The sequence below is a fragment of the Lepeophtheirus salmonis genome, chromosome 4, assembly GCF_016086655.4.
Source record: "Lepeophtheirus salmonis chromosome 4, UVic_Lsal_1.4, whole genome shotgun sequence".
NCBI lineage: Eukaryota > Metazoa > Arthropoda > Copepoda > Siphonostomatoida > Caligidae > Lepeophtheirus > Lepeophtheirus salmonis.
Genome location: NC_052134.2, coordinates 23,612,137 through 23,636,536, shown reverse-complemented (window position 1 = coordinate 23,636,536; position 24,400 = coordinate 23,612,137). Strand labels below are relative to the sequence as shown.

Below are 24,400 nucleotides of genomic sequence, written 5' to 3'. Positions count from 1 at the left end.
TCACTTCATTTCCTTCCTTGTATTTTAATAAATTATATAGCACACACACACACCGAACCGTACATATAATTCTGTTGATTGGTTTTGTGGCAAGTGTGGGACCAAATAATCAGGATATCCCTTCAAATTTTTTGCTACAAAATTATATTACACAAACCTTTTAGTTATTTGTTGTACCAACGATAGATTGTTTAGGTAACTATCCCTGTGAAAAATTATGCAAATATTCTCGGATGTACCTGACTATTTCAATCAGAGACTATCAGTACAACAAACTAACGGGTTTTTTTAATTTTCGGATGAACCTAAATGTTGAATTTCATCAGTAAAGGATTTTGAAGATAAGTCGTATATACTATTTGAATCTGAATTGTTTGGTATAGTTAGTCTACAAACTAACGTTTTATTCCTGCTGTATTTTAATAGAATAGATAAGTCTTGGCTATCTAAAAAGTTGTCCTTGTCTATAAATTTAAAGAGTCTAATTCCATTGCTGAAGGGGCATTTAAAACTAGGAACTTATGACGTCACTTCATTTAAGATGTTTTATATTTTACTTGAGTCAATAACCTAAAAATTTTCTAAATATCTGAAGTGGCACGAGTTCAACTGCGAAACCTCATTGGTGGGTTAAATCATATTTTATGAAAAAGTGCATATGTTCAATTATTTTCTACGTTTATACGTCATTACTCCTTCTTTATTTATAATTCGAATGGCATAGTGTGTATCTCTATCAAGTTATCAAAATTTTAATAAGAGCATTTTTCATTTAAAATAGATATTTCGACTGATTGTTTCGACCTATGTGTAACTAGGGTTGCAAAATTCCTGGCTTTTTCAAACATGGAAACTTTTTAAGGGAATTATTGACTAAAAACAGTGTTTAACTGGGAATTTTCAAAGTTGAAGGCTAAAAGTATAAATATTATTTGTGAAAAATATTTTTTTTAATAGAATAGTAGATAAAATAAACAAATAATCTAGAAAAAAGTTGCACATGTCGTTACTTTTATTGTATCATGCAACCGTCAAAAAGAAAAGTTAGAGAAAAATAGCCCAAAAATCATTTGATAGTTAGACAATTCTGGGACAATTCAAAATTAAATGAATGTTATGATTGTTTGGAGCAATTATTGGACAATACAACTTTTAAGTTCGAATCAGAATGTAATTATGAGTTCTGTAGATCATCAAAATTTTAATACTAAAATAAAAACATTTTTTAATTAAAGTAGATACTTAGAATATTTTTTTTTCTTATAGACATTACTATAAGCTTCAATAAATAATTGTGCTTAATCCTATGAACAAATTGAGTGGTAGTTGGTTTTTTCATACAATGAATTTCGGGATCGATTTTTGAAGGAGTATGTACATGGTGTTTTAATAAATGTTTGAGAATTGATTTTTGGATAACTCTTTAAATACGATGGAATAGAGTCATGAATATCAAAAATAATTATTTAAATAGGTTAATTATATCCAATTTTTAATATATGTATTATTTCAACATTACAAAAGTCAAATAGAATTATCCCAAATATGATCAAGAACGACATTTTCGTAATTGAAATGTTCAAATATACTTACATAGTTATATTAAATAATACTAGTTACATAGTTTACTCATTTATATCTCATATTTGATGAGATACATTAAAACTTCATTTTAAAAGTATTAAGAGAGACGGATAAGGTAGAAAATCCAACTTTGTAATCCCCATGATCAGAACCTTTGAATAACCAAAGTATTAATTGAAAAATGTATTATCACTAAAATTGCTGGATAGGCTTCGAGACTTGCGACTCAACTTGGGTTTGAGTACATCTTTTGAAGACTTTGATACTCGACATGATCTAACTATCGCAGACTTGCGACTCAAAATTGACTATAAAGCTAATTTATACTGAATTCAAGAAAATAACTAAGACTATTGAACCTATATTATATTTATGGACTTGAAATGTCTGAAATAAGCTAGACCTATATATGAGGACTTTAATTTGACTAGATAAAAAGATTCAAGGACTTGGACTTGTGAGCAAAGACTTGGAGTTGACTTTTCCCCAACTCTGATACACACTGTTCAAGCATTTCATTTTTATATCCATGACTGTAATTCGCCATATTTAAGGAATTTATAACCAATAAAAAGGTCAATATTTTAGACCTTCACAGGTTCACAAAATTTGGCATGATTATGTTTGATTTTCAATGTTGAAATGATACATGTATTAAAAATAAGCTTTTTTTTATTATAAATAATGAAATTTAAATAAATAGCGGTCACAAGCTATGACGTCAAATGAACTGCGATATCTCATCTATACCTACGTCATTAAGTTAAACGTTCGTATGGTTATAAAAAGACTAAATGTTGGACATATGGTTGCTATTTATTGTAATAAGGGATAAAATGCTAGGCGGTTAGATGGCTCGGGGACGAAAATGGGGGGGGTAATCAACGGAAGTACATCGTAAAAAGGGGTAGTATTCAGGAGGTTGATGCCCTAAAACCATATCAAAGATATAAGTTTAATATCTATTTAATACCATAGATGTCAGAAAATCAAATTATTTGATATCCATTTGTTGCGCCCTCTATCTATAGTACAGATAACTTTTCGAGCTTCAAGATATATTTTAAAGAGACATATTTTACTATTATTACTACATCTTTTTCAATCATAGCAGCACTCTATATATATTTTTTTTAAATCGATGATGAAAAGAAGAGAAAAAGAGGGGCCGTAAGGCAGGCTGGGATAAAGTATATTTTATTATTCTTAACCAGCAGAAAGCAATTTTTTAAGTGCCTTGGTTTATCGTTGAATTTATTGTAAGTTTGTACATGAATTTATGCAAATTATAATAAGAGGATATATGAAATGAAAATTTGGGATTGTATTTTAAAAATTTTGAATTCTATTTTGTAATAGTAATATATTAATAATGAAAGATGTATGAAACTCGACTTAATTATGAAAAACAGCTGATTCTTAGGCCTCTGCGTTTTTTTTCTATTTTGTAGAAGGAGTGCTCGTGAAACAGGGTGAGAGAGAGATAGGTAGAGAGGGAAAGAAGGAAGGATTGGCGTAGTGGCCTGTGAAGCAGAGACGAGAGTGGAGAGAAGAGGAGTGAGTGAGAGAGCAAGAAAAAAAGGAGTAAGAAAAAAGAAGTCGAAAAATTCAGTTTTTGTTGGAAAAATATTTGTTGTGGCGTGCGACTTTTTTCTTCTTCTTTTTACTCACTCTTCATTTCTGTAGATTTTTAATTCATTTATTATTAGTTTTATGGTGGTGTTATTTGATAATTTGAGTGTTGAAATAATCATGAAGTGATTCCAAATCCCGGAATCATCCAACTACACACTTGGTACTAAGTAATCTACAACTTGGCGCTCTCCTCTCTTGATCGTCAAATTTAATCTTACTACTGTGAAGCAACAACCATTTTCGGCGTCTGCGATTGAGGATCCATCCACGTAATTCTATGTTCGGATCATCCATCAGAGTGAGACAGGGAAACATCGTCTTCTGCTCCTTCTCCTAGTCCACGAATTATCTCATTCTAGAATTAAGGTTATCGAAGTGAATTTATCAAGTGCTTTTTGATACAGACGTTTGTTGATCCTTGAGGACACATATTTATCAACTATCATGGGAAATACGGCGACGTCCAAAAAAGGAGACTCTGCTGAAAATGGTAATTGATTCTTTGTAGCTTATTATGTTTGTTTAATAGTAGTAAATACGCATTCCTTGTATATATTTTGTGCATATTACAAACATGTCTTGAGTATATTCTTCTATAATAATATAGCTAGACATTGTATATCTTAATAACTGCTTATTTTAAGAATCAGAGGACTGCAATTTTCACCTGTCACCTTCTTCTTCAACAGATGTGTTGTAGACTTTTTTGAGTAAAGTACATCTACATACACAAAGGGATAGAAAGAACATGAAATAGACTTATATATAATATCACCGTCGTGTGTCCTTTGTATGTAGGCTATTGATGTTTGTTGTGTCTCCCCAATAGCTTCTTGGATGAAATACTTACTTTCATGATGAAGTCAGTTATTTATTTATAAAGACAAAATGCAATTAGGGATGATATACGCCCTTAGTTTTCTATGCTTTGCTGTTTGTTAAATTTAATACGTTAATGTATGTAAGTAAAAACAGACTATTGATTTCTTCCTTAGCAGACGTATGTTGTGATTGACCCGTACATACATAAATATTATAATAAATATTTATGAAAACAAAATAGGAAAGAACGAACGAAGCTTTGCATCATTTATATGCATTTATTATGTACGTATCTATGGCCTCTTCAATGACTTAGAATAGGTGATGTAATTATCATTATTCTATTATGAGTTACCTATTTGTTTTTTTCTCTTTACAACCCCTCCCCCCATAATTTATATAAGTTATAACACCATGCCTCTTGAAAAAATATGCGTACATAATAATGTGTTAGTCAAACCCAATTACAAATTATCTCTTATCAACTTTAAAATTATACATTTAAATATATACGTTTACATTTATGAAAATAGAGACTCGTTTTTCTGTGGATATTATTACTCCAACCTGTCAACTGAATTAGTGTTAGTTTGCAGTCCTTGAATGAGAGATAAACTTTTGTTTTCTTAGTTGTTGTTCTTTTGAGAGAATATTTGTTCAAAAGAAATGAACATACATACATCTATTTAAAGAAAGAGCCTCTATCTTGATTAGAAGGTTTCTGTCAAATATTTTAATAGATACTACTAATATTATGATATAATTAACCATATTGAATATTTAACTAGAAATGAATTAATAGGGGTATGTATATACATTTAATTTTCTGCTTCTTTGAGTTTGAAATATTAAATGCTCCTCCATTGTTGTGCATTTGTACCAATCCAAGGTTTTTTAAAAGATAAGTTAAAAACTTTATAACTCCTTTTTTTTTTTTGGGAGGTGATTTGATTTATTTACATTTTGTAACTAGTACTTTATGTCTACTCTGAGCAAGTTACAATTAAGAAATAAGATGGTGGATTTTAAATGATAAATTTAAGACATTTTTGTGGAAGTAAAATACACTGGAGTCCTAAACAACTATCGGGGGTTCTTATTTCTACCAAATATAGGAATATTCTGGATCAATTTATTTTTAAATGATGATATTATGATAGTTTTTTATCGATAAAGACTTATTGGGTATTTACTTAGAATTTGGACAGATTTTACTTTTTTTGTGGCAATTATTAAACAATAGTTAAGTGTCTACAGTTGGATCACTCTTCAATATCTATTAGTGTTGAAACTCGGTCTGACAGCTTATTATATTTTGGGCTGGGTGTTTTTTGATTTTTCTAGACCGACTTGGACTGAAATTTTATTTTGTAAAAAAAAATCGTATATATATATTTTTTAATTATTTTGTAAAAAAAAAAAGAGTAATGTAGGACATTCTCAAAATCAAATTTTATTACGAAACTGGGACAAATTAGTTGAAATTACAACGGTTTCAGTCCAATTTAGGATTTTCAGGCCGAGCCCCAACATTAATGCTTGTATATATTAAGGTGTTATTTGACATGATTTGACTTGATAGTATGTATTATTGAATCCCATTATTTCTAATAATAGGGGTATTTCATGTAGTAGTACTTATGGCTAAATAATCATTATTATTGAACGTAGTTTCTTCATAATAAAGCTTCAGTTTGTTTTACCCCCTTCAAAAAATATTAATTAAACCATTTTTTTTTCTTTTTGAAAGGACATTTGTTTCTGAGTTTTCTGTATTTTATATTGTATGTTTTTTTATTTATTTCTTTATGATGGGTGTATGTTGTACTCATACTCATATATTACATTTATTTATTTAATGTTGTGATCAATTCATACTGGTTTACCTATTTTAAAGGATAAATTATGTACCTTCAATATTGTATAAGGGTTCGAGATAGATTTCTAAAAGAAATTATCCTTGCATCCTGAGCATCATACCGTGTGATACATTGAAATCTGAACGCTTACTAACTCAATAACTAATGAAGGTTAATTGATTGAAATTAATTTATGTTTCGATATATTAAAGTATTATCAATTAGTAACATAACAAAACATATTTGAGCTCCCTAGCTTTTGTACACGTCGAGAAAATGACACTTGAACGTGATCGAGTGAATTTCCATTCCTGCACTCCAAGGAGTTAGGCCTCTCCAAGCCCACTGTTTACACCGTCAGTGAGCCCGAAACTTTGTAGAGGAAGAAGGGTTATGTCAAAAAGGAAAGACTAGATCTGGAGGAGTGAAAGAAAACAGCCCAAGTCAATCCCCTCAAGTCCATGCGAGCCCATGCAAGAGGTCTCGGGGGTTCACCCCAAACTGTAACAATAACCTATCAGATAGTTGGTGGAAAGAGCTTTGTGAGGCCACTTTTGACACCAACAATAAAAGAAAACCATTTATTTCGTTGCAAAACACTTTTGAAGTCTTCTGAGTTATTTTGAACTCTTTTTTGACACTTTTGACCGCCCTACAGCCCTGATACCAACCCCCCTTTGTAAACTTGTCGTGAGGAAGGTTGAGGCCCTTTAAGTCATTGTCAGCCAGTACTGGGACGTCATGCCAGAGGACTACATCGGCAGTGGGTGCCAGACCTTCCGCCATAGCCTGAAAGCCATCATTGCCACTAAGGGTGGATACATTAATGATTTGGATAGCTGAGACACACATCTATTTATAGTTTTAATTTTGTTGAAATTCTATTGTTAATTAATAAATTATATCTTGTTGAAGTTTAAAATTCAAAGCGTTCAGATTTTAATGGACCACTTTGTCTTAACAATGTTACACTTATTTGGCATACATGTATGCTAAACACATTATTTAGAGATAACTTTATTCTTTATCAAGGACCATCTTTATTCAATATCATATCCCCTTTTAGATACCTCATATGAGCTTTTCAATGCAACCACGAAATCACATACAGACTTTAACATTTTCATCAGGTGAAAAACTTTATGGTGTCAGAATTGTGAGTGATCGTGTTGTTCCGAAGTCGTTCACATGCTTGAATTTCTCTTTAGATATGATAATCTAGAGGAAGTGTTAATTTTGTCTTGTTTCGTTACTTTTAGTCTCGTCTTTATTTTGCTCCGAGTCCCAATATTTTCATTGATATTTTTGAATTTTATTGATCATATGAACTGTAGCAGAGTTTTGCTGGAACACATCTGGACTCTTAACAAGATCCACCTCATTATAATTCAGGATCCTTATTCCGGACGTGATATAATTAGAGAACTGTTCTTACTCTCCGCTTATGTTCTTAGCTTATTATTAAATACAAAAAAATTAGTTGTGTATATTTTAATTTTATAGTTCTTGCAATCTCTTATTTTAGGAATAATAGTTTTTGTTATTGAAACATATTGATTTTTAAGCTAGTAGATTTAGAGTAAATTTATCTCGAAAACTCTGTAGATATATGTATACACTTGTAATAATTGTATATCTGTGTAGTATACTTAACTTTTTTCTAAATACGATTTTTTATATAAATGTGAAAACATCTGTTGAAGGAGAAAAATCGACATTTTTCTACATAAAAATCTACCTCATGAAAGGGAATATCTACTTTTTTTAATATGTATTTTATAATATATTAATTAGTTCTGTAATTTTATATATATTATTTATTCAACTTCACTAATTAAGTTGTGACACAACTACTTATCGTAAGTAATGAGGGAAGAGTGCATCTATAATGTTTTACCTAATGTCAGATAGGGGAAAAAACAGTAACATCCTAGCTGCATTTCCTTTCAGAATAATTTTTATTAAAACAAACAAGAAGACCTGCTTTCCTGGGTTGAAGTGTTTTTCTTTGCTTCATACATACTTATGGTGGACTAAAACATCCTCATGGAAAATTAGTGCTTTGTTCATATAGACATTGTTTTTGTTTTTCTTCCAAAAATAATTCCATCAAAATTTTTCAAATTAAATATTTGAAATTATAACAGTAATAATTATAATATTTTTGAATAAATTGGAAGATTTTTTTTTTTTTCAAATTATATTACGTTCAGAACGTGAAAAGTAAATTCACTGCCTCCCATTAATTATATGAAAAATGATTGAAGATAAGAATATTTTGTAAAAGTGTTTTGAGAAAGATTGATTAGGCAAATTTTGAAAACATCTTGAATGCAAGCCTTAAGAATCATAATGCTTACTACGTATTTGTTGTGCGACTATGACAATTATACAATACAACTGCAGTATATTATACCGTACGATTATTAAGTAAACGGTATCACTGAAGCAATGAACCATACCATAATAGCTTTTGTATATCTCTGATAAAATTTTAGTAAAGCCTGAAATTGTGATTACCCACTTAACCATAATCGTCTCAGACACCATTTGTGCCAATTCGAGAAATTATCTACTTTGAGTTGGACAGGACAACCAAATTCTGAATCATTTTTAAATTTTAAAATCCACTAACAGACTTCAAATTTCTTTGAGATAGTTCGGTTTTTGGATCATTCAACCTCAACAATTAATACAATAAAACTTCTATAACTCGGCATAATACTTTGAAACTTTTGGTGTAGCCCTTGTAATAAACTGTTTAAACTGCACTTTTATTTGTATACGACATTAAAGGTTTTAAACATTTTCCTGATCTCCATTATCATTATTCCTCCTTCTTACTAGAGGTAAGAGCTATTGAAGCCTAATTACTTACTAGGCTTCAATTCAATTTAGTAGGAAGGAATAAAAATTTCGGATTATTTTTTTTAAACCTTCCATATATTGATTTTGGTTGTAGATAATTAATTATAGTAGAAGAAAATTATATATAATTCGTATCAACCAGTGTCCCCTCTATTCTGAGTTATGAAGCACATGTTATAGATCATTAAAAGCTTCGAAATTTTATTAATATTTAATTTTTGATCCTTTATAACACTCAATAATAATTAAGATAAGATATTTCTTTATGGAAATATAATAAAGAGCCCCCCCCCCCCTCATTTAATGTACCTATATCATATGAAACGAATGTTTATGCAATGGGATAATTTGTCTTAATTTTAACAATGGCTAAAAAGTAGAGAATTACGTGATATATAATAAATACTAATGTATACATATCTATACTTTAATATATACAATATATGTACATACATATTCGGAAAATATTACTTACTTGTAATGTTGTTATGAGATTTATTTGATTTGGCAATGTTTCAACCTTACAATTAGGTACTATTAATGTTTTATTTGGTTATAATTTATATATTATTTTCAATTAATTATATATAATTATTATTTTTTCTGTGCTTCCACTTGTTCCGCTCCACTACCCATAAAAGTTGTAGGAATATAACATACTCTCCAGGATTTTTTAATAATTATTAAATGTATTGTTTTAGCGATTCTCTCAAGTGTGAGACTTTGTAATATCCTAAATACATGCAAAAAATAAACAAAATTGAAGGTTGTCCTGGGTGTACCATAACGCTTTTCCTACTGATGTTTGACTTCCACCAAGCTTTTTAATAGTGACGTCAAACAGTATAAATTGTTACTGTTAATTATATCATTTCAAGTAATATATACTTTAAATATTCCGTTTTTTATAATCTATGATTTCAAAAATTGTCGGTCTTGCCGAGCAGTCGTTACTATACATCAAGGGAGGGGCCGCTATTAAACATAAATTCGAATCTTATTTTCACTCTACTTGCTGCAATTCGTTTGGCGTATCCCTTTAAATCTAAGCTTAAAAATAATTCCCATTCCTCTTGCAGAATTTCAGTATTAGGGTGTCAACTTTGTAACTACCATTATCTTTTTTGTTAAAATAGTTAGTTGCATCATGAAATGAATTTATTGGTTATAATTTTAATATGTATTCGTATTCGATAAACATTAAGAATTTTAATGATGAGGAAAGTAATGGTGAAGTATGTGAATCTAAAAGCCCTGTTAATTTTTTTGAATCTCTAGTTGAACCACAAGATTGGGACCTTGCATATCTTATACTAGCCATACCTGGTTCTAATTCAAATTATGGAAATGGCTCCTCTCTATCTACCCATACCCTTTTCAGTTAGGAAAAGGTTAAATATAGCATTGTTTAGAATATTTTTACTAGACTTAAGAAGGGTAAAAATTGGGATTTACTATCTATGCAGCAAAAATTTAAAAGTTTCTCAAGTCAACTGTATGACCTCAATCAAACACCACTTGGAAGACATCCATGAAGTCCCTATAAATTATTTATTCACTAAATAATTCTTTACAACTATGAGTCTTTGATTATGTGAGCAAAAAGTATAAGAATGAGTAACGGGCATTAAGGCGAATAACGAGTATTCAGCCGAGTAACGAGTATTCTAGCGAGCATTGCTCGAAATTTCTAGAGTGTTTTTTTTTTTGTTAATGTTCTTTTAAACTCGAAAATACTCGTGCAGCAAAATTCAGCTTGCTGTACATCAGTAATAATATGTATATATTTGAGAAAATCAAAATCACATCGAGAGCTTTAATTTTATATCAAACATGACTATGTTCTATGAAAAAATAAGCAAATTAAGGATTATTATTTTATGGCCCCGAGAGTACTCATATGTAAGTGCTTGATTACCACCCGGGACAAACTCCAATTTGGTTTATTTTTTGTATACATGTTTCTGTCAGCAGGTGTCATATTTGAGAGGATAAGTAAGGGCATCCATGAACATAAGGTCGTTTGATGCAGCCTAACATACAAGTATTATATGTAGACATTTGGCTATCTATGGTAACACTACTACTATGTATGTATGTAAAGTGTAAATGACCGATATAAAAGTACATTATATCTTTCTAAAAACTGATAAGAGTAGAACAGTACCTACATAAGTTTACGCCAAATTAATTGGGTTGTGTTTAAATATAAGTTATTTTTAGAATTCAATATTTGTTCAGTTTATATTTTGTTTTACAGGTCAGTGAGAAGATTTATTATCTTATTTCTTTTTTTGAAGTTAGTTTTAAGTTTTTGTATGTACGAGTATGTAGTATGTTTTAGTATTATTGTGACCTGGTATAATTTCCCTACCAGACCGGGATCTCTAAATCTAGGATACGATAATGCCCATCATTTCCGTACAGAATCACATCACTATATAGTACAAATGGGGTATGGATATATCGAGGTTAGCTCTTCCATCACTGTCAAAATGCCGATAGAGGTAATAGAACTTAGTATATGTAGTCACTTAGCTAGTAGGAAGGAACTCTTTTATTTAAAAACAAAACAAAAACAAGAGTAAATGCGGAATAACCTAAATAACCCTACTGATCAGTGAAGTTATTTATGTTACTGAAACTTATAGTTAGTCATTTCTTCACAGTTATCTATCTTTTTCTTCTCCTGTAACTACACACATACTAATGTTTATCAATGACAATATATTTTATAGAAGAAGAATTGAATAACCTAAAAAATACAGGGAACAGAAGGTGGTACTTGCCTATGTTATATCTATACACTCTGCGTTAGATTCTTTCTTCAATAAATATTTGTTTAGGATTTTTATTTATAAATATATTATTATACCTCTGCATACATGTGTTTGTATACACATTCGACAGTTCAACTTTTAAAAAAAATATTTAATAGATATATATATATATGTACATGAAACTATTTTTGGACCGTATTTTATAGCGATATAAGAATGTAGAGAGTGGGGATTCAAATTGTGTATCTAGTTATACAAGATATCATGATCCTTTTAGGATGATGGAAGTACTTACGTATTTTTATTAACATACCTACATACATATTCCGTAGGGTTCAGGGTCGTGGAGTTAAAGGTTTTTTGGTTTTGTTTTCCTGTGGTCAGGTATCCGTAATAAATGCACTTATTACATGTATATATAAACTTAAACACTACTTGTTTCCACGAATTTTTGACTTTTCTTGTACTTGACTCTGTTTGATAGATTTTAATCAATCTTCAGTCTTTGAAGTTGTTAGAAATAGTAAAAAAAAATATAAGCACCTTTAGCAATCGCTGTTTTTAAACATTTAAAATGAAGAATTTGCTATAAGGTAAATACTTGAATTCAGAACAGCATTGAACTTCGAACACTTCACTTCTAAATCGATTATTTTCATAACTTAAAAATGCACTAAGAAAGCAATAGATGGTACTAAATCGATCTGATATTGACATTGGGTTCAGAGGTCGAACAAGCCTTCCTCTAAATGCCACCCCACACACCATAGCACAGATGGTTCAGGTCTGGGCTTGATGGCGATCAAAAGTCCTTTGACAAGAATCCCTTCATCGGCATCTGCAGGATTATAATTTGCAGAGGGCTTGTTTTTTGGATTTAAAAATAAAGAAATAAAAAAAATAAAAAATTTAAACATGAAATTTTTTGGACAAAAATTTCAAAATGATATTTCAAATATTCCATTTTTTGGAAATATTTCTAAAAATTCATAGCTAATTTACAGAATTTTTTTTTTTATGGAAATGAAATTTCAAACATAAAATTTATTTTTAAAATTTCAAAAATTGGCCATCTTTCTCATCCTCTTCATCGGGCTCCTGTATATTATCTCGTTCCCCGAGTCCAAAAAGGAAGGAGACCAAATTTTGTTGAGACTCGCTGATATCGTGCTAAGTTCAGGCCATCCTACAGCATGATTCGTTGCTGCACACTGTAGTAAGTGATGAACAAGATAATTTTCAGTGGATTATATATAATTAAATGATAATTTTATTATGAAGTGATTAAATGCGGGATTTCATGCATAATTTCCCTTAAGAGTAAAACTCCGAGAAATCCTGAGAGAAAACCCCTTAGAAAAGATAGCATTCAGTCCTTTTTTTCCAATCATAGTCTAGGGTTATCGTTAGTTTGTTCTTTGGTTTATTATGTCTTTTCGAAATTGACTAAATATACATTTGTATTATTATTAGCTATAATTGCTCTCTTTTAAATATAAGTATACATTGGGATATTATTAAATCATTCGTCCAATGTGTTTGTAAAGAATATATATCCATGTATTGTTGTTGAGTTATATTTTTAGTATTTTAAAATATAATAGGTAAATATAGTAGGTAACATGTTAAATGTATGTAGTGTAGTGTACATAGAAGTGATAAACCTGTTTTTCGTACGCATGAACGAAAATTACCGAAATATAATATAGAGTCAATTTTTATTCTTAATACTCCTTGATAACAGGTGTTATCCTTAATCACAATAAATTTGTCTGATTAATTAATGTTGATTGTGAGGGATTTATATTTATTATTTTCTCTCAAAGTATGAATATCTTCCCAGTTAAATGCAAAAGCCTTGTACTTAAATAATTGAATAAAACTCTACGTCACATTAGTAATTGATGACATTCGGTTTTTCGTTCATTGTCGTTATATCATCATAGAGATAAAATACATAGAGTAATGATACTGTGCAATAGCATTAAAAATTCCTTGACGTCAAGACACCAGATGACAGAAAAAATAAGGCGTTCCAAAACTATCGGAAACGAAGTATTCCCCACTATTATCAAGCTCCAACAATTTTATAATATTAGTATAGCCACTGTAAAAATATTGGGTTGAAGAAAAATAATTAGGCCTATCAATATATTAAGGATCCTATCTTTGATTAATCTCCTGAATTTAACCATATACTCACACTCAATAAATCTTTTTTTAAATGTTATGTAGGCATAAAATGAAATCATTTGGGAAAACTTGAAGATTCAAAGGACCAAAGTTTGGAGCATACTCAAGAATCTTGTTCAATTTGAGAATAAATAGAAATTGATTCTTGAATCTAATTGTAGTCTGAATATTCTCCCCAATCCATCATTCATATTTTGAAAGGCTACATAAAATTATATTTGAATTTTTAAATTGGAATAAAATTCAATATATTTCTTATAATAATCAGTTCAAAATTACTTAATCAACCTTTTGAAATCTCTTAATTAATATAATTAGGGTAATACAATATTAATATTATTGAAAAAATAAAAATATTTGAAGCGCCGTTTGTGATTTAACATACCGAACTATTAAAATTCGAATGTTTTAGTCATATTTTTCTTCTTTTTTAACGGCGTCAATTACTTCTTCACATCATCACTCCACAGTATGTCCAAAAATTGATAGTGTTTTTAAAAAAATCATGAAGTAACCTAAACAAGTGATTTTTTTTTGGCAAAAACTTTATTTACTTCCCAATATGGAGAAATTTTTTCACAAGCTTTTGTCAGTTTTTTAAAATTCATCTTCTGAAGTTGCTGGTGCATTTTCATTGAGTTCCCTCTGGACGAAGGCTCACAAATTTTCAATGGGAGACAAATCAGGGTTGTTGGCAGGCCATGTGCCTTTGCCCCAGAAAGAATCTAAGTTGTCTGAAAACCACTTGTTGCCTTTTTGGAGTGGTGAGCAGGGGTACCATCCTAGTGGAAAATACCTCTTGTTGTGTCAGACAAGTCAGGCCCAGTTTCTTCAGTACGAGACAAAGCTGACATCAGAGACTTGCTCAGATCTCTGTTATCTAGTACTCGGCCGTCACAGTTTGGTTTCGTGGAATCAGGTGAAGATCTGACACTGCCTGGTGGTTGATAACGACCCAAACCTGAATTTTCAGAGGAACTCTCACAGTTGGAGGGGGTTCCACATCTCCCTTATCTCATGCCCAAACCCGATCTGTTTGGAGATTTGGGGCATTAAATAGCTCAAATGGACTTTCATAACTGAAGAAGTTACATTTCCAGACATCTGCTGTCCAGTGTTTCCGCTCACGGCAGAATTGAAGCCGGGCCTTCCTTTGGGGTTTTGAAAGTTTGAGGTGCAGACGAGGTTTGTATAGAAAAGCATTCAAGAAGTGCCTCATGTAGTTGTGTATAGATGACTTGGATATTGGATAGCCCTTTGAAGGCAATCTTGCTGCAAGTTTCCTTGTAGATTGCCTTTTTTTGGTCAAAGATTTTGAAATTACCAGTTTGGAAACATTGCTAATGTTTTTCTTCCTTCGTCGACCCTTCTGATTTGCAAGGGTTTGTCCATCCTTCCTTTTCTTACACCAATTCTTAATGGTCCTGAAATGAATCTGTAAGCTTTGAACAACGTATCTCTGGCTTGATCCGCCCTCTATTATGCCAACAGCCTTGGCCCTGATCTCCAAAGAGTGCTCTCTCACCATTTCGGATATTAAATTTTAACTAACATTCTGTAATGTTTTCTGAGCCATTTTATACTGATGTATGATGATATGAATCCTACAATTGATCGACTGAAACTTTCTTGAAGTTGCTACTACATAATGGACATTGAAGATAATATACAATGTAGAACATTAAAACCTAAATACGAAATATTTAAATTAAAATAACTAGCAAAATACTATTTTAAAACATCGAAAATAATTGCATCAGAAAAATGTAATATTGCCTAATGATTGTATCAGCCAAATTTCATTTTATTCCGACCAAAAATATTTTTTTTTACTATAAAACGGATATTTTTAATACCACCATCAATTTTTAATTTATTTACATGCCTCTCTCCCTCTCTGATGACTATTTTTATTAGGATGTTTTGTATACCTAAATACATTGGTACCCCTACACAAATTAGAATTTTCCTTAGTTTGCTTATAGTCCATTTGGCAACTCTTCATTCAAATAAAATCTTTTCTCTGCACCATAAACGCAGCTTTAGAAAAGTACCGTTGATGTAATTGTATAGATGCTGCTATACTCTGTCCAGTTTGGATTCGATCAGTTCGGGCTTTTATATCTTTTTTATAATTAGTAGCACTGATTATCACGAATAGTTTAGATTTAAACATTAAGGCTCGATTTCATTAATTAGACTTAAATTTAAACTAAGGACAGATGACGTCACTGTATTTAAGTTAATGTTTCATCAGTTAGTGAAAATATTTTCTATACTAATTAGTGTTACTATATTAGTCTAGAAATTATAGAAAAATATTATATGTTCGAAAATTATTAATAATTATACAAATGTGTACTAAGTGGTGTTAATTGTATTAAGTTATTCGTTCCTTATCAATTTACATCATTTATTTAGAAAAAATCTTGGAAAGGGATTTCGATTAGTAATTTGACTTAATTAGACCTCAGAACATAGATAGATCTAAAATGTTATACTTGAGCCAGAAATTCAGGCGGTTAAAAGAGACAACATACAAAATTGTAAGGATACAGGAATCAAATTCGATTAGTACGGACTTTGTGTACAATTTTTTATTTCAAGACCTTTTTAATTAAATCCAATGATTATATGGTAACTTGTAGTTATTTTAAGAACAGTGTGGATTTAAACAACTAGTCATTTGTAGAAATCCCGGGAGGGATGCCCCTCTCTTCATCATGATATGAATCCTACAATTGATCGACTGCAACTTTTTTGAAGTTGCTACTACATAATGGACATTGAAGATAATATAAAATGTAGAACATTAAAATCTAAATACGAAATATTACTTACTCTTCAGGATATGTTGAACATGATCACAGTAGTGATAGCTTTATGTTTGAAGTTTGAGTCAGGTAGGACATTTTTATCCTAAAGCAGTCACATTTATTAGATATATATGATACAAAAGTATTAGTATTTATTTTTTGGTCTGAAAATCCTGGACTGGTCTGAGATCGTTCAACTTTTGTTGGATCGATCCTTGGAAGAAGTTCGGTTTGCATCGATCTCACTTAAAATTCGGTTAGACCGATTTTATATATGTTTTTTTATTATTATTACCAATGACGTATTACTCCATCGATGTGCTTGTAGGCATACTTTTTAGATTTTCCAGGTGTTTCATATGTTTCTAGACTCTGTCCCATTTAAAACAGTGGAAACATAAACGACGGTTGATCTAAGAAATGATAAATTATGCCGCTCATATGATGCCAATGGTTCAATTATATTTCAGTTTACGGTCTGAGATCCCAATGGGTATAAAAAAATCACTTAAGACCGGGCAAAAAAAAAAAATTGAATTTCAACACTAATACATATGTTTATATATTATCAAAGATTGATAAGTAATAGTTGATATGTTTATATATTTCTTTGCTTTAAGCCAAGTGTATTTATATGTTAATATATATAAAAGCTATAGTCATCATTATTATCGCATATTGAGCTGAGGGAAAGCTACTCAAGAAGAAAAAGACGTAGAAGAAGTGTGTTATGAATGATTAAGTATAAACGCAGTTTCCTTAATTAACTTGACATAATTATACCTTTGTATTTATATATGTAAGACAGGCAGGCAGTAGATACATATGATAGGGTTTCTCATTTCTCAGGAAATAAATTGTTTCTTAGTGAGGAAGGCTAGTTTAGAAATGTTTAGACATCGGATCCCGTTTGTATATAATAAATACTACGAAATTTAAGCACTTTTTTTTTATTTTAAGAATAAATAATAAATCCCACATATTCTCAATTATCATCTTCCTTATTATTCTTAATATTAGGAGGGTTCTATTTTTTTAATCCCGTAATCTGATCCGAACGGCAACCAAAAAACCTAAAATATAAGAAAATAATGTACTACGACCGTATAAATTTAAGTAATAAAATTTTACGTTTCGTAAATCTGGAGGCTTTCTTGGGCATCAATAAGTATCCATGCATACGCCGCATAAATTGTAAAAAATATACCACGGGATGTTTCATTATGTAGGATTTAACGCTTAGGTGAATGAATGATATAGAACTAAAGGAAACTAATATTATGAAATAGTACAAATCAAATTGGAAACATTTATTCCTTTTGACTCTGACACGCTAATCCTCATAAACCACAAAAGTTAGTTGAGGTATTACTTTTGCAAGAAATTTACTGGATACAAAATGTATCTAAAGTTTTTCTTTTACCAATTTTGTACCAATGAGCTTTTGTGTCACATAGCTGACCACACCATGATCCTTTATAGCTGAAAGGGTATGCATGCTTATCGTTGATTTGACCTCGATTCTTGCTGATAAACCCAAAGTGTATTTTATTGTGCCCACCACTATTAGGATTCCTGTTAAAGACTTCTCCCTCCTCAGTGTATTATACAGTGTATTTGGAAGACTATTAAATTTCGATTTGTAATCTATGTATGTCAGTCAGTTAGAGAAAGATTTGCTATTTTTTAAATAATTAAATAGTCCTTAGTAACGGAGTCAAGGTCTCATCCAATAATTAAGGTTGCTTCTCCTCTGTCTATATTTATATCGCATCTAACTATGTACAGATTTCTATTTTAAACAATCATGTTTAAAATAATATTGCCACGATACTAAAATTTTAAAACCGGTTTCTTGTCAAAAATTGGTATCGATACTTCGATATTTTTTTAACCAAAGGGATACAAGAAAAAAAAAAGCAAAGTAACTAATATATTTTAGTAGAAAAAATATTTTTTTTTCAAATGGACACTGCAATTACAACTCTACAACAAATCTTCAATGTTAATTTCCATCTTTAAGGAGCAAAAACGAATGTTCAATGAGGTTTTGAATGTAGTAAGAAGGGAAGTTCACCACTCAGGAGTTAAATAGTAATGACAAAAACTAGGGAAATAAAATTCTTTAGATTACCAATTCTAAAAAAATGGGCTAGCTAAAATATGCATAGGATTTACATCACTAACAATAAGTATCAATCATGCACTACTCCTAGTATTACCATCCTTAGTAATCGCCATAGTTTCAAATAATATGAAATGATTGTATGAGAAAAAGAAACCAAGAATGAATGAAAACTGTTTATGACGTTTTATTAGATTATCTGCGAGCAGCCATGGGATGAGAAGAATAATCACAAACTCCACTCCGTATCTGTCAATGATATAGGTAGGAAATACAAAGTAACATACCACGTTCAGTAGCTTGAAGTAATTTACAAACCAAAACCTAATACTAGTGCATATATATCTAAATACATCTGGGAAATATTAAGAATAGATGCAAGTCCGGGCCGTCGGTAGAAAAACCCTTTTCTCCCAAAGCTTAGGCGCAGATTTATGTTGAAAATAAGTTAAATTTGTCCCTTTACATTTCTTATTCTTCTTTTTTGGTCATGGAATGTTGGCGTCTGCCTTACGTTTCAAATATCCTTAGGAGGATAACTGTTAGTTAATTATAGAACAAGTTGTACATATTATTTATTTATGTATGTATCTTTAATTTGATGCAAAATGCAGATGGCTTCCTAATTAATTATTTTTATCATGATTGCTTTCGTCAAAGTGGAGGAATTAACATTATACGGCGTATATGTCTATATGTTTAAATGTCTAAGAGTCTACATAACTCGTTTAATAAATAAAATCTTTTTTTATCCGTGTGTTTAAAAAAATGAAATAGTTTATCAATTTTCTTAGAAGAGTGTTGAATATAAAATTAATGTAACTACTAATTAACATCTGTTGCGTTTTGTTATTTATTGTGTCCAATTCCTGTTCCATCTACATAGAATCATCAGGCTCTTAAAGGCTGTATGGATATTTTTATATATAATAGTTTTTCTTTGTGAGCCACAGGATTTGGGTATACATTTGAAGAAAAAAAATCAAATAATTTTTGTTCCGAAAAATCTTTTGCAGAAACTCCTTAATATCGATTTCAAATTTGCATAAATTTATGGTTGAGATTCCGTTATTTTAATATTCTATTACTTAATTCCGACTATTGGTACTCAAACATCTATTGAATCTTATTGGCTAATTATCTCTTTGGTGCTCTAAATGATCATTTGATTCATTGGGTTTGAGAAATTGATGCTACTCTTATTGCTGAAAATTTATTTCTAGCCATGATATATTTACACTTCACAAACTTGAACGTATCTAAATTTTTGAATTTGTTAACATTTTAGAAACAATTATATAAAATTTTCATGAAACCTTCGTTGTAAATGGATGTAAATTTGAAATTGATATCTGTAAGTTTCCACAAATAGGTGTTTCTAAGTAAAAAAATATTGTCACAATCTGTATTCAAATGTCTACCGTAATTCTATGATTCACAAAGATATAGCAGCGGGTAACAGGTCTTCCGCCAGAGCCTGGAAGCCATCATTGTCACTAAAGGTGGCTACATTAATTATGAATATGTCTATTTATACTATTAATTTTCTGAGAACTTTAATATTAATTAACAAATTATATCTTGTTGAAGTTTAAAATTCAAATTGTTCAGATTTTAATGGACAACTCGGTATGTATTGATTTTACTAGACTGGTTAATAGTAAACCATTATTTGATGTTGTTTTCGAGATGTGTTTCATCCTTATTGTATATATTTCGGGTTCTCCACTGTTAACGTCTTTTGAATGATGTTATTTTTTCCAAATTATGTTATACCTATTAGTCATTATATAGAAATGAATTCATACTCATGTTATGTCTCCATGGCGTTTTTATTATTATATACATATATACATGTACCAAGGTCTCGTTATTTCCTTCATTCATTTGAATGTTGTCTTTATAAACAAATTGTTAGATGAATGATATAGTATTAGAAGTGGCACTTGTGTCCATATAAAGACTCTTAATCAAATTATCTGCATTCCCAAATGATTAATCTCCCTATATTTATGTATAACGTTTAGCCGGAGCAGGGTTTCTCAATCATTTTGACGTGTGTACCCACTCGCAGGTAGGATATGAGAATCCGTGCCCATCTTGCTCATTCTATGAAAGGAAGTTTTCTTCCATTTCTTTTTTTTTTGAGAAAGAAAATGATTAAACATATTAAATAAACAAAAATATAAGTATTCGAAGGTTTTTTAATTTTTTGGTGAATAGCTAAGGATTTTTAATTTTTTTTTTTCGAAAAAATTTAATTCAATTTTTGAAATTTTTTTCAAATTTGATTTTTTTGTGAATATGTGTGAATTTTTGAAAAAAATATTGAAAAAATGTAATATTTTAAAACTTACTTTCAAAAAAATTCAAAAACCAAGCTCCCCCTACACAAAAACATAATCCTCCGGACACCCCTATTTATTCACCTTGCCTGGATCCTTTCTACTGTTCCTTCTCTGAGTTAGTGGAGTCTTGTTTTGTCTTTGTATTTCGATGTAATGTCATAATTAGAGCTCCTTACATATATGATAATTGACCCAAAGAGACTACCACATATTATGTCAATAAAATGAATCATCGATATCCGTACATTCATATGTGTATGTCCTACATATTAAGTAGGCTAAATTAAAAGATTGAAATCTCTTTTTTTCTTTTCTTTTTTTGCACCTTACCTTGAAATACATAACTCAATGTGTGTTGTGTATATTCTAATTTATGCTTATATATTTTTATATGTCATATTTTTTATTTCTTCAATTTTAATGTTCATTAATTATTTATTATTATTGTATTTAATTAGACTTAATATACGTATTAGTATTGAAACTCGGTCCTCGACCAATTTTTCCCTCGGTTTGGTCTTAAGTGATTTCTTCTAGACCGATTAAGACCGATATATTTCGGTCCAGAGCGTAGATCTAAATTTGATATGGGTACATTGTTTATGTTTGGCTGCACGTCATACTTTCTCCTTCTATCTCAAAATTGGAGACAGCGACAGCGGATAGTTGTAATTCAATTGTTGCAACCTTTTAATAATAAGGAAATAACTTTCTGAAGTGAGGAATATATTTTTGGAGTATAAGGACTGGGATTTCCACACAATAGACCACAATTGCTTGAATAAGATTCCACGTAGGACTAAACAATCATTTGAATTTGTACTGTATCCAGTACAAATATGTGCTTATTATAATTTTCTGCAGAGGTGTCCACAAATATATATATAAATATATTTTTTTTGCTTGTTTTTTGGAATTTTTTTTAAAAAAAATGACAAATTGAATTTTTTGGAAAAATATTTCAAAAATATACAGCTATTCACAAAGCATTCAATTTTTCCAGAAAACTTTTTCAAAAATCCACAGCTGTTAACAAAAAATTAAATTTTTTTGAATTTTTTATTCACAAAAAATTTAAATTTTGGAAATAAATTTGAAATATTAAATTTTTTGAAAATGAGTTTCAAATGGTGCATATTGTAGTAAAAAGCAAAAAAGCCCGCCCCTGTTGACGCCACTGTTCTGTTCCAGGAGTTAATTGATTTGATGATATAAGCGTTCATCTCCATCATACCTATTGTATTCATCCTGTAATTGTTCATGGTAGATACAAGGAAAAAAAGTCGTAGTGGTTTGCTTAATTAAAAAAAAATCTATAATTGAATTTCAACTATCTGCTGTCGCTGTCTCAAATTTTGAGATAGAAAGAGAAAGTTTGTCTTGTGGTCAAACATACACAATTCTTGTAACGTGTATTTTTTTGGCATCAATCTATCGACAGATTTTCTTCTCTATTCCGCTTTTTAAGCTGTACAAATATGATTTATGCAACACATTTAACTTGATATGATATTTGTAGGTCGATGTTCAAAATTTCGCTATGTCACTGACGTCCTCAATCATTCATCTATAGATTCGTTCAAGACCGAATTTTAAATGAGACTGATCAAGATGGAATTTTTATTTGTGACTGATTCTGACTGAATTTATCTTAAGGACCACTAAAATTCATACCGATCTCAGACCGAAGCCCAACACTAATACTCGTATATCTATGATAATACACAATAGTTTTCGCTAGTCATTAATTCATTGCCTTCAAGCTATGCTCTGTGCTTCTTTTATTATTTCATTGTTGTTGGCTTTTTTCTCCTGTTCCTCTGTTATCTAACCATAGGCCTCTTCATATATATTGGTTCTATTCTGACCTCTCATGTTCTTCTGTTTCTTCTAAGAATGACTTTAAAGAACAAAATATATATGTGGTAAGTACTACGGTCGGCATAATAGAATTATTGACCCTGGGAAACAATTGTAAAAAGAAGAAATATATTTGTAGTTCTATAAAATACTTATTTTTACAACACATTTTGACCTGAAATAATGAAATTTCCATTATCAGTGTTAAGTTTTTTTATAATTATAGTTGAAATCCTATTTCTTGTTCATACATTATGTATTCTATTGGCAATAACTAAACCTACTCACTTGTGAATTGGAAAACAAACTCCCTGAGAAAAGAGTTAAAAACTCTTGAAACAAATATAGATTGAAAAGTAATTTCTAATGATGAAAAAAAGAGAACAAAAATGTTGGCGCCATTTCACGATTTGTACCTATAAAAAAGGTAATTCTTCATTCTCATGAATTCCCATGAGGTTAATAGCAAAAAAAAGGAAGAAAAAGTTGATTTTATTGGAAGTATTTTAGTTTGTAAGAAATTGGTATCTGAGAGAGCGTTGACTATCAGCGTATTTTTATTATATCCGGATTTGACTGTATATATATAATTTAAGTAATTGCAAGTGAGTGACTAATTTTGTATGTATAAATGAATGACGATTTCCTTTTAAAGTGAACCGTCTTTAAACTATAATCATTTGAAATAAGATTCCTCTTTCTACATATCAAAATAATTATAATGAATATAATTTAATGAACTATATTGTTTATAATATGTGAGCGTGTCAATTTCTATGTAAATAGTTGTTAATTTGTACTTTTCCAGAGTTGAGAAGTAAGTATTGTGAAATATGTGGGTATTGAGTCCATTCTGTTATTCTTTTTTTCTCTCTTTTTTGCTACTGCTTGTATTGTTGCTGTAGTCAGAGACAGAGAGCGTAACGAGCATATTTTCAAAGTCACTCCGCTTTATCCTGGATGTTATTGACCTGGAAAATTTTCTTCTTTTATTGTTATTGCTCTTTATTACTTGAATTCGGATCTGTATATGTAATTGCCATCTGTTCTTATTCCGTTTGTCCTCATTTAAAAAAAACAAAAACAATAATAATAAAATACTTTTGTCGGATTTCAGCTACAATAGTGATGTATCGAATTTCCCTTTTTTAAATTTTAGTATCTACGTGGACAATACATGCAATATTTGCATATGCCAGAAATGCCATTCTCACCTGCAATTTGAAACTGTGGATATTTATTATTGTAGGGATTTTGATCTGCTTCAGACAGCTCAAATTATTTGTAAGACTGAAATAATTTGCTTTCAAGTTTGGTCGTCATCCATCGCACAAAAATTATGTGTTTTAGGAAAGGAAATCTTACCCACGGTTTAAATTTTGGTACACCTTTTCAGACTGTGCCCTTAAAAATCCGAACCGGAAAAAAATTATACATATATTTGTATCCCCCTTTGCTTATAATATTGTACATCTTTAAAAAAATACCCATATTTAAGGATTTCCCCTCA

General features: G+C 30.2%; 1 protein-coding gene and 1 long non-coding RNA gene across 8 annotated transcripts in view; one reads left to right on the top strand and one right to left on the bottom strand.

Annotated features, from left to right (window-relative positions):
* Pka-C1 (Protein kinase, cAMP-dependent, catalytic subunit 1) overlaps positions 1–24,400 on the top strand; it is a 209,131-nt gene that overhangs the window by 136,755 nt on the left and 47,976 nt on the right. The gene's annotated exons all lie outside the window — the stretch shown is intronic.
* LOC139905174 (uncharacterized) lies at positions 2,889–3,385 on the bottom strand. Its single transcript, XR_011779721.1, has 2 exons — positions 3,256–3,385; positions 2,889–3,107 (listed from the first exon to the last, which is right to left on the bottom strand). It is a non-coding gene; the product is annotated as an uncharacterized lncRNA (long non-coding RNA).